At 35.8% G+C, this 12,604-nt stretch overlaps 1 protein-coding gene across 1 annotated transcript in view; it reads right to left on the reverse strand.

Moving 5' to 3' along the window:
- The window catches only part of rsh (radish), a 269,843-nt gene that overhangs the window by 101,597 nt on the left and 155,642 nt on the right, over positions 1-12,604 (reverse strand). The gene's annotated exons all lie outside the window — the stretch shown is intronic.

Raw genomic sequence — 12,604 nt, forward strand, 5'->3', positions numbered from 1 at the left:
CCCCTTGTTTCGCTTAAAAAATCCACGTTATCAGTTTTCATCTAATTGCTTCGTTAAGGAACTGTAAAAGGGCTGAGGTTGAGATAATATTTTCATTGTAAAGTTTGATCCTTTTGGAAACATTTTGTCAGAAATAATTCTGCTTCAAATTTCGCAGTGCTTGAGCTACGCAGATTTTCTATTCTATAGAACAGCAACAACGACAAGAAAATTATGTATACGATATCATGAAAAAGAAAACCTTGAAATGTTACGTCTGTTACTACAGCATATCTGTGACTTTATCTGCGTGGATAAAGGGTTCCAAAAGAACCCATATCCTTACACGGGATGCAAGCTACCTACCAATCAATATCGGTTAAACGGATGGGCCGTGAAAAGCTAGCAGACAGACAGACATACTTTCATTTTATTTATAATGCATTTATAACATTATGCCCACGACATCATCCGCGTGGATTTAGATTTTAAAATACCCGTGGGAATACATTGATTTTTCGGGATAAAAAGTATATGTCTCTATGTGGTCTTTAACTAAGTATATACCCATGCAAAAAATCACATCGATCCGTTTGCTTCGTTGCAATCGAAGGACAAACCAACAAACAAATACACTTTCGCATTTTATATGGGTAATGATTGTTATGGATTGAGCACCTTACCCGTATCCCTAATATCTATAATTCTATCAATTTGGTGTAATTATAGGTACGTCATATTATTCTGATCGGTAAGTTCCATTCCTTTGATGTGAGCAAAACCGGAAGCATGAAAAAGGCTTTCAATTTCCCGCAAACCATCTTGAAGGATGCCTCTTCCGTTATGGAAGGCGGTGGAGTTAGGTACACATTTATTTTATGAATTTGCCACTTGGACGACGGCAATTGGGTATTTGACTACATCAAAAATAAATTATTTCTCAGTGATTATTAAAATAGAGGGTCTTCCAAAATACGTAAATCCACGTCGTCGTCCAAAAAAAAGCACGTCAAATGATTGTGACGTCACACATCGGTACTTCATAGAAGCGCTCGTTTTGACGTTTGATAAAAAGTCAATGATTTGACTAGTTGTCAAATACCGTATTTATGAAGTAAAATATAAAGATAATATTATTAACCAAGTTATTAACTCTTTAAAAATTACATACATAAAGATCTCTTCAAACACAAATTATTTTCTAAATTCTTTGAGGCTACTTGACTCATATCTAATTTCGTCCAATAAATGATTATTTATTATAGTATTTTGCTTAAGCCAACGAAATATATGAATAACAATTATTAAAAACGCAGGATGGATATATAAATCCAATTTTAAAAAATACAGTTTTTATTTTTATTTGAAACGCAGAAAACGCTGTCAGCCATGATGTGACGTCATTAAATATGTAAACAAAGAAATGTCATCCCTATGTCACGCGTGGACTAACGTAGTATCCATATATATAAAATTTAAAGTCCTGACAAACTTATATATCAACGCACAGCCTAAACATCTAACAGCTGGTCCTAGATACATGAATTTTGGTGGGTGTGTTCTTTGTAAGTAAAGAGAAGGTATCCACTAGGAAAGGATTTTTTGAAATTCCACCCCTGAGTGGGTTAAATGGGGGTTTGAAATTTATGAAGTCCACGCGGGCGAAGTCACGAGCATAAGCTTGTTTTTATATATTTCTAAAAACTCATAGTAAACGTAAAAAATATCGTTTTCTCTTTATAAATTGAATAAGTTATTAAAAAAATAAAAAAGTTAGTCTTATGACTTACAACAAAGTGATCTTTGCAAAAATAAATTTGGTTTGCAGTCGTTAGTGATATAGGATCCCTTTAAGCAAGTCTTCGCGTGTTACGTATATTTATTTCACTGGGCACTCTAAACCACAACTTTCCTGTGGTCTTTATCGATGCGTTTTTACATTCTCGGATGATACAATAACGATAATTACTATATTTTTCATGTAAACTAGTATAGAAGTCATGTTTATTAAACTTTGGGAGGTTATGCTGTTGTTTACAAATGCATGACGTCAGAGCACAGATAATCTATCGGCCAAACATGGCCGACAGTGTTTTCACCTGTCTAAGAAAAATATATTTTTAAATTAAAGTTTTACGGTTTTTAGGGCGCAAAAAAATATAGTGTTAATTTTTTTGATCTAATAGGACAAATATTAACCATTTAAGACCTACTTAAAAAAAGTGTCAACTAGCCTATTCCTTGTGTTCACGGATGGCAAACTTATCTTGCTGCTATCCCACAATATTATGTTGGTAAAATTGGAAGAGAAAGATTGAGGGATTGAGGGATTGGGAGAGGAATTAACGTGTATTTTTATACTTAACGGAAGGCCTCAGTCACAAAATGCATTTTGTAATTGAGGCCACAACACAAGTTAGTAAAAAAGCTTTTAACAAAGGCATAACGGTGAAAGAAAACATCGTGAAAAAACCTGCATGCCTGAGAGTTCTCCATAATCTTCTCAAAGGTGTGTGAAGTCTACCAATCCGCACATGGCCAGCGTAATAGACTATGACCAAACCCTTCTCACGCTGAGAGGAGACCCGTGCTCTGCAGTGAGCCGGCGATGAGTTGATCATGATCAAAGGCATAAAGGCATTTAAAAAATCTTCATTGTGGCATACCTACATGGTAATTTGTATTGTACCGGGAGGCTAATTTTCTATGCGTTAAGTACAGATAGTTACACAAGATTATGGGCTATCGGATACCCATCCGCTTAGCAAATTGGACCTTTTTCTTAATTAAACCACACCGTACTATCAAAATGGTTTATTCAGTCCTATTGTAGTCCATACGAGAACCGGACAGAATGATATAGGCTTTCCAATTTCCTGTAAGCCACCGTCAAGGCTGCCAATAGCTTCCGCTGTTTTGAAACGGGTTAAGGGTGGTTTCAGACTATCGTTTTTAGGGTTCCCTACAGGAAGGGTGTCAGCGGGACCCTATATTCTATCTATATATATAAAATTCAAAGTCCTGACTGACTGACTGACTGACTGACTGACATATATATCAACGCAAAGCGCAAAACCACTGGTCCTAGAGTCATGAAATTTTGAGGGTGTGTTCTTTGTAAAGAGTAGGTATCCACTAAGAAAGGATTTTTCGAAATTCCACCCCTAAGTGGGTTAAATAGGGAATGAAAGTTTGTATGAAAGACCGTCATTTTTCAAGTTATTGCATGAAAATTGGTATTTGGGTTTTCGGTCACTAATGAAGAAATACGTGTTCCAGGATTTTTGGAAATTCATCCCCCACCTCGATTTTCTAAATTTCTCCCGAGCGAAGCCAGGGCGGGTCAGGTAGTTTATTATTACGGCTATAACAACAAATAATAATATTTTCAAAATGGCTCAGATAAAAATATAATAATTGTTATTTCTTCTACGATGGTACGGAACCCTTCGTATGCGAGTCCGACTCATACTTGACCCATTTTATCTGCGTGTTTTATGCTCGTTTTGACATACGCGCTTGCACGTATAAAACGCACAGGCTGCGCTCATTCGAGCGTGAATAGTCGAAACAGTGAGTCTACATTGACATTCTTATGATGTTCAACTATACTAAGGTTGCACTGCAGGTTCTCGGCATTGTTGCAGTAAATCTTTTTAAGTTTTCTAAGTTAAGAGATAGCTTTAGCAATGAGACCGCTTTCGCACACTTTGCACTTCGTCTTTATTATACCATACTTATTGATAGTTGTTTTCTGATTTCGTGTAACAATAATTTATTTAAAGCCTGACCAAAAATATAAAAAACTTGCTCTGGGGGCACCACTTGTATCTATACTAATATTATAATTGCGAAAGTGTGTCTGTCCTATTCACTCTTGCCTTGAGCCTTCAAGGCAAGGGTGAATAGGCATTTTCTTCTATCATCTTATATTAAGTATATCATAAATAGGTATCTTAATTACCTATTTAAGATATACTTAGCAATAAGAAGATATTATAAGGGTAACCCAACCCAGTGGTAAATTTACTTGACGATGCGAAAGCACTTTGTAAAAGTTTATTTGAATAACATTGTTTCTGTTCTGTTGTATTTCAATACATTTATCTTATAGAATAGTAAAAGCCCACTCGTGCAATGCCAGGGCGAGTCAGCTAGTACTATAATAATTCGCAATATTAGCCCCGAGATTTGCGCCCGGGTCCCGGACATAAATCAAATGATACTCGTAGTACATTGTCATGTATTGTGTACCTACAGAAGATTTACGCTAGGTTTACATTATATAATATTGTGTTGGGCTTATCCTAATTTATGATGTGTAAGATCAGAAGGTGTAGTCTTGTTTAATTTGTACTTACATTGTCTACCACATTATAAGCTCGTAATTGCAGTTTTTTCTGGAAAAGGAATTGGGTATTTTTGACTCCAATTTTTTTATTACTTTATTATAAACTAGGATAAAAATAATGACGTAAACTGAAAGAAACTAATTAAATCGATCAAATAACAAAAAAGTTATAAGCATTTAAATATTTCTGATTAGACAGAGAAAGCGATAAGTATATAATTTTGACGTCTCACCCTACTAATGCCATAGTAGCTTCGTGCGGTTTCATACAAATTTTCGTTTTTCGAGGACCCACTACCACTCCGAAATTAAAATGCCTGTAACTTTGTAAATCTTGGTTGGATTTTAATTTTTTTTCAGCGTACGTCATTATTTTTATCCTAGTTTATAATAAAGTAATCATATTTATCAAATTCAAAAGTAGGCAAATAACCAATTATAGAGAACTAAGAGGTCTGCAATCGAAATTGTAGAACAGTAGGTATGTATCATACCTGGGACACACAATCCAGCAAGTTAGGACCGATTTCGAGAAATAGAATAGAATAAAATGTTTTTTTATTCATGTAAACTTTTTACAAGTACTTATGAATAGTCAGGTAGTTTTAATTTACCACTGGTTCGGAATGCCGCTCCTACCGAGAAGAACCAGCAAGAAACTCGGCGGTTGCTCTTTTTAATTTTTCAATTTACAATGTTATTATACCGTACTATACAAGCCATTGCAGCCCCGTGCATTGCTGGAGCGAGTCAAATCCAAGCTTTTTATCGTTTACATAGTCTGCGACTGTATAATATGCTTTTTTTAGGAGCATAATTTTAAAACATTTTTAAACTTGTGTAAAGGCAAGTCTAAAATTTTTGTGGAATTTTATTATAAAATATTACACTCATTCCCACAAATGACTTTCCCACCTTCCAGATAAGTTAACCGCCGAATTCAACTCGGCTGGGCAAAGCATTCGGGAAGCTTCGTGATGTTTTCTCGTCCAAAAAAACTCAGTGTACCTACCTATAACATGTATTGTGCTTGAAGACCAAAATCTTCGACAATGCGTGTTGTAGACCTTTGTCAATCAGTGGACATCTATATTCTATAGGTTGAGACAACGACGACGACCAAGATATAAAATATACAAGGTGATGTCTGGAACTTCGTTGACGTGGATTTAGGTTTTTTGAAAATCCCGTAGGAACTCTTTTATTTCCGAAAAAAATAGCCTATGTCCGTCCATCCTTGGATGCAATCTATATCTGTACAAATTTCGTCTAAATCGGTTAAACTGATTGGCTATGAAAAGCTAGCAGACAGACATACTTTTCCATATATAATTTTAGTATATAAGTAGGTGTATGGATTATTAAAAGCCTCAAAATGTGTTCAGTGAATCTCAAGCTAAACCAATATGTTTTGCATGGAAACCACATCAGTTACGAATACCCACTGCATACGCGGACGTGACTGGAAACCGTAATACCAGATTAGAGGCTTAGCTCAAGTGCTGTCTCTTATACCTAAGCAACTACGATACATATCTAGACGCATATAAGAGACTTAAATCTTATTCCTCCGTGCGATTCGACTTCGTCCATGTGGACTCTGGACTACACATATGTATTTCAAACCCCACCCTTAGGGATAGCATTTTCAAAAAGCCTTTCTAAGCTGATATTTGATATTTGATCGAGCTGAAATTTGGCATGAAGATAGCTATTATGACGAAGACATTTGCTAAGAAAGGATTATTGAAAATTCAACCCGTAAGGGGGTGAAATAGGGGTTTGAAGTTTGTGTAGTCCACCCGGACGAAGTCGCGAAGAAAGCTAGTGAAATTTAAAGCTGACACTAGTGAGCTATGAGCAAATTTCCGATATATGCAAAATGTTACTCGGGAATCAGTTTATTGGAAATGAACAAAATAGTTTTCTAAGATTCTGCCGTGAAATAAAAATAAACAACAAATCTACTTACAACTAGCTGCCCTGGCGAACTTCGTTCCGCCTAACAGTTGATTCAATTTTTTAAAATTTTTCTCTCCGTAAGAACCAACCCCGTACTTCAAGGAATATTATAAAAAAAAATTAAGCGAAATCGGTTTAGCTGTTCTCGAGATTTGCGCTGAGCAACACATTTAGTGATTCATTTTTATATTATAGAAAAGTCTGTTCCGGTTTGGGCCCTCGTGCAAACCGATAGAGGTATGGGTTTAGTAAAAGTATCATAAATCTACCCTTTTGAATTAACCCACTTCCATTATAGATTTCATTATGGTGAAATAGCAGTAAAAGCTTATCGAATACGTATAAAAACCGGTCAAGAGCGAGTCGGAATTTGCACACGAAGGACTTCTCTCCATTTTTATGCAGAATACTGCAAGTTAATGACGGACTGCGCCATTTATGTGATTTAGTAAATAATTTTTTTCGTGAACACATTTAGATTTTTTTGTGATGTAACCACAAATTTCGGTCACGGCTTTCGGATTTTTATCTTTACTTCTGTTATAAGCAGGGCCCGGCTTAAGCATATTCGGCGCCGGGGTGCGAAAAGTATCTAATAATTATCAGCACACATAGGTATAGTACGCCACAGGTCGAGCTGGCAATCGGGGTATGAGGCGGGGGGACGCCCCGCACACCCGCACGTCACCGGCACTATCCCGCACCGATCTAGCGCGGGGGCTATGTGGGTGTGCGCGTATCTATAAGCGCGAGCGAAGCTATTTTTCTATTTAATGTTTAAATAGAAAAATGTCTCGGAAAATAAGTAAAATATAGGTACTCAAAACCTTAGAAAGCGCGAGCAAAGCGAGCGCTTTTTTAAATATCGTTCAAAAGAGGTGTATATTTGTGTCCTTTTTGGCACCCCCGAAAATCAAATCTAGGCAATCAGAAAGTAACAAAGCGCGAGCGAAGCGAGCGCGAAATTTTTCACAATATTTGCCCATGGGAAGGATATATTTGTTTCATTTTCGGCACCGCCCGAAGTAAATTTATGAACGGTCGGCTTGCGCCCCCTAGGACTTTGCGCCCGGGTGCACCGCACCCCTTGAACCCCCGGGTAAAGACGGCCCTGGTTATAAGACCTACCTACCTGCCAATTTTCTTGATTCTAGGTCAACGGGTAGTTCGTATTTTCTTGACAGACACGACCGACAGACGGACAGACAGACAACAAAGTGATTCCATAAGGGTTCCTCTTTTCCTCTTGAGCTACGGAATAGGCTACTTGACAATTTTTTTAAGTTGGTCTTAAATGGTTAATATTTGTCCTATTATATCAAAAAAATTAACAATAGTATAACCACAGGGTTATACTGTTGTTTACAAATGCATGACGTCAGAGCACAGATAATCTATCGGCCAAACATGGCCGACAGTGTTTTCACCTGTCTAAGAAAAATATTTTTTTAAATTAAAGTTTTACGGTTTTTAGGGCGCAAAAAAATATAGTGTTAATTTTTTTGATATAATAGGACAAATATTAACCATTTAAGACCAACTTAAAAAAATTGTCAAGTAGCCTATTCTAAAAATTACATCATATAACTCGCAGGCATGGAAAGAAATCTCTTATAAATAAGCTGTTCTAATGTCTACTTCATTTATAATGTAAATACAATTTTGGCACACAAATGTACTTAAATAATAAAAAAGTAGGTATGTCGAAAGCAAAATGAAAAAAGTTAGAGCAGTAGAAACAGCTGGAATGGATGAAAATGGAAAATTGTCAGAAACTAACATCTGTAGGTATAGTTTTTCTAAACCTTTTTGTTAATTTGCCAAATGGATTCTGTTAGTCTCCTTTCATCGAAGCTTCGAAATATACGTACAAAGGTATTAAAGACTGCTCGAATATGAAATGATAATCTGCTTTGGTTACAATGAAAATCCAAATAATATTAAATGAAAGGTAGCTGCTTGTTTTTAATTCAATTTGCATTTTCAACTAGCGATGGGCTATATTAGCAAAACTGAATACTTTTACTTCAAAGTACGGTATGGTGCTTCAAAGTACGGTACGGTACTTCAAAGTAAAAGCAAAAGTCAGAAAAGCAGGTTAAATTTAACTAATTTTATAAGTTATTAAAATGTTCCCTCATATAAAGCTTGCACGTGGATATAGATCGCAACGCGTAGAGGCTTATTGAGAGATTTAATCTTTATATTAACCTAACTGCAATATTAACTTGATTAGGGCACAATTGCTATTGTAACCACTTAATCAAAATATCGACCTAAACACAAAAGTATTTAATAGTCGTTGAGTCTCGAGTCGGAACGAGACTGGCTTAAAAACCTTCAAACACTGGTATTTATACAAATCGATTCAAGATGGCTTCCCCGCCACAGATCGCGTGACATCGGATGAGTCAAATATTGTCTAATTCATTAAACTAACTTCAATAAGCTAACAGTCGGCCTTTCCTGATCGTCTTCACGTCTCGTGAAATAACCGACTACCCGTTGCGTGACCCCTTCATGTTCACAACAACTAAACTGTTTGTTGCGTGACCCCGTAATGTTCACAACAACTAAAACAGAAGGTATTCGCCCATTAGCAATTAAAACATGTAAACATTCCTTGAACTGCCCACTGTCAGTCTTAATCACACAACAATCAATTTAAACATTTGCCTCTCATTCGATGTACACAAAATCTGCATCATCTACTGTACAAAATTACTTGATTCTAAAGCGATTCTACCACTGGTTCGGATTGCCACGACCTAGCGAGAAGAACCAGCAAGAAACTCGGTGGCGTCTAACTGTTCAAATTTAACAAAAAATTTGCGGGTACTTTATAAAAAAATATCTGCGGGTATATTTTTAATTTTACTTTAAATTACTCGCGTTTTCAAAAATACAACTGTTTAGATGGCAAAGCAAAATTAAGGCAACGTAAGTTAGATCCCACTTCTGAACTAAAAGCAAAAGTCAGAAAAGCAGGTTAAATTTAACTAATTTTATAAGTTATTAAAATGTTCCCTCATATAAAGCTTGCACGTGGATATAGATCGCAACGCGTAGAGGCTTATTGAGAGATTTAATCTTTATATTAACCTAACTGCAATATTAACTTGATTAGGGCACAATTGCTATTGTAACCACTTAATCAAAATATCGACCTAAACACAAAAGTATTTAATAGTCGTTGAGTCTCGAGTCGGAACGAGACTGGCTTAAAAACCTTCAAACACTGGTATTTATACAAATCGATTCAAGATGTTTTAAATTGTACCTACATGTAGATTGTAAAGAAAATTCAAGTCAAATCATTTATTCAAAATAAATGCAGTTGTACACTTTAGATTTTACAACTAGATTGTACAAGATTAGAGAGATTTTTAGTTTGTACAATTGTTGGATTTAAGTTAGATATAAGAGATAATTGTTGAATTTTTGTTAGAAAAGGTTTGTACCTACATGTAAATTGTGAAGTAAATTTAAGTAGAGTCGAATCATTTATTCAAAATAAGTGCAATTGTGCATTTTGATCATCAATTGTTGGATTTCAGTTAAATATAATAAATAATTGTTGAAGTTTTGTTAGACAATATTTGTACATGTAAATTGTAAAGTAAATTTAAGTAGATTCAAATAATTTATTCAAAATAAGTGCAATTGTATACTTTTGGTTATCAATTGTTGGATTTCAGTTACGATATAATTGATAATTGCGGGATTTTGTTGGACAAGGTTACTCGGTTGTTTCACGAGACGTGAAGACGGTCAGGAAAGGCCGACTGTTAGAATTTCGGGGATAATTATTATTCTTATCACTTGCCAGTATACAACGTCATGAAACAACAGTGTAGCCACGTCAATATACCTTATTGAACATGTCATTATACTGTTGTCAATATACGTTTCATGACAAGACGTATATTGGCAAAAGTAATTATTATTGTCCGGAAGTGGATGTCATGAAAACTACAGTGTAGGCACGTCAATATACCTCATCAAATATGTCATTATCTTTTGTCAATATACGTTGCATAAAAAGACGTATATTGACAAAGGCAATTATTACTGTTTGGAAGTGGTAACGACTTGTATTTAATACAGATGTTTTGGATAACCAGGGCTCAGACTTTTGTCAATCATAGTTGTGTTCATACGTTAATTATGGTGCGAAAGTGTTTAAGTTATGAAGTTGTTATATTATGATTATGTGATTATATGATTATGAGATGAGATGAGAAGTAAAAGCATACAAAGAATAAAATATGAGTTTGATGTGATTCTCGAGTATTATTGCAAGGAAATATCCCCCTGAGCTTTCAGTTTGTGGGCGTGGGTTCGAATCCCACTTCTGAACTGAAAGCTCAGGGGGATATTTCCTTGCAATAATACTCGAGAATCACATCAAACTCATATTTTATTCTTTGTATGCTTTTACTTCTCATCTCATCTCATAATCATATAATCACATAATCATAATATAACAACTTCATAACTTAAACACTTTCGCACCATAATTAACGTATGAACACAACTATGATTGACAAAAGTCTGAGCCCTGGTTATCCAAAACATCTGTATTAAATACAAGTCGTTACCACTTCCAAACAGTAATAATTGCCTTTGTCAATATACGTCTTTTTATGCAACGTATATTGACAAAAGATAATGACATATTTGATGAGGTATATTGACGTGCCTACACTGTAGTTTTCATGACATCCACTTCCGGACAATAATAATTACTTTTGCCAATATACGTCTTGTCATGAAACGTATATTGACAACAGTATAATGACATGTTCAATAAGGTATATTGACGTGGCTACACTGTTGTTTCATGACGTTGTATACTGGCAAGTGATAAGAATAATAATTATCCCCGAAATTCTAACAAAAGTAATTAATAGTTCCCAAAATAAAATGAATGCTAGAACAGTCGTCATAGATTAATTGTTGCTCTCAGCTTTATTTAGGCCACATTAACGATGGCATTAATTTCTCGTTAAATATACCTGATAGAAACCATCCACTAAGTGATACAGGATCACTTTGTTGTCTGTCTGTCTGTCTGTCTGTCTGTCTGTCTGTCTGTCTGTCTGTCTGTCCGTCTGTCTGTCAAGAAACCTACAGGGTACTTCCCGTTGACCTAGAATCATGAAATTTGGCAGGTAGATAGAACTTATAGCTGACATTTTGGGGAAAAATCTGAAAACCGTTAATTTAGGGTTAGATCACACAAAAAAAATTAAATTGTGGTCATGAACTAATAATTAGTATTTTCAACTTTCGAAGTGAGTGACTATATCAAGTGGGGTATCACATGAAAGGTCTTCACCTGTACACTAAAACAGATTTTTATTTATTTTAATGCATCGTAGTTTTTGAATTATCGTGCAAAATGTTGAAAAAATACGACTGTAGTACGGAACCCTCATTGCGCGAGCCTGACTCGCACTTGACCGGTTTTTTCTTTTACTTCATTCATTCATCTATGCAATGTTTCTACCACCCTGTACTCATTGAAAAAGGTTAGCTGAAAGAGCTTAAAGTATTACAAGTTCACCTATGTAGGTACCTACATAGTAGACAAACGGACATTATTGCGTGTACGGACTATACCTATATAGTTCGTACAAAATGTCTTCTCACGCGCCATTTTAACCGTACCTTTGACATTACAGTTGACCCAACTGTAATGTCAAAAGTACGGTTCACCTTTAAAATAAGGACTAAAATCGTACTTTTGACATGAAACTTGACACGAAAAGTTAACATGACACGTGAGGAGTTAATTACATATATACATATATTATATGTATACTGTTTTTATTGTCTTTGTAGGCCCGAACAATTTGTCCGGAACGCATTTGTTTTCATTCACAAAATTAACGCCCATTAGTAAAATTACCTAATACTCTACCACTTCCATCCATAAAGATTAGCTGAACACAATAGCAATGTAAACAGTACACACACAAATAAATCCATTGTGAATCTTTCCTTCGAAATGTATGACAATGTATCATTGATTTATGTACGGGACCTCAGCCCGGACGTAAATGGTTGGGCCTCGGAGGCCTAATCCTGAGATTATTAGGGATTTTCTTTCGATTAAGGGCGGTTACAGACTAGCGTTTTATACGCGCGTATGAGCTCGTTTTTGGAAGCGCATGTAGGCGCGTATAGGCGCGCCTTTTGGCACACGCTCAACTCGTACGAGCGTTGACGCGCTTCTAAGCGCGTATAAGCGCGAGTCGCGAGAGACACCTCCCCGCGCGTCACCACCGGTTCGAGCGAAGACGCCGA

This window comes from Maniola hyperantus, chromosome 16 (genome assembly GCF_902806685.2).
Source record: "Maniola hyperantus chromosome 16, iAphHyp1.2, whole genome shotgun sequence".
NCBI lineage: Eukaryota > Metazoa > Arthropoda > Insecta > Lepidoptera > Nymphalidae > Maniola > Maniola hyperantus.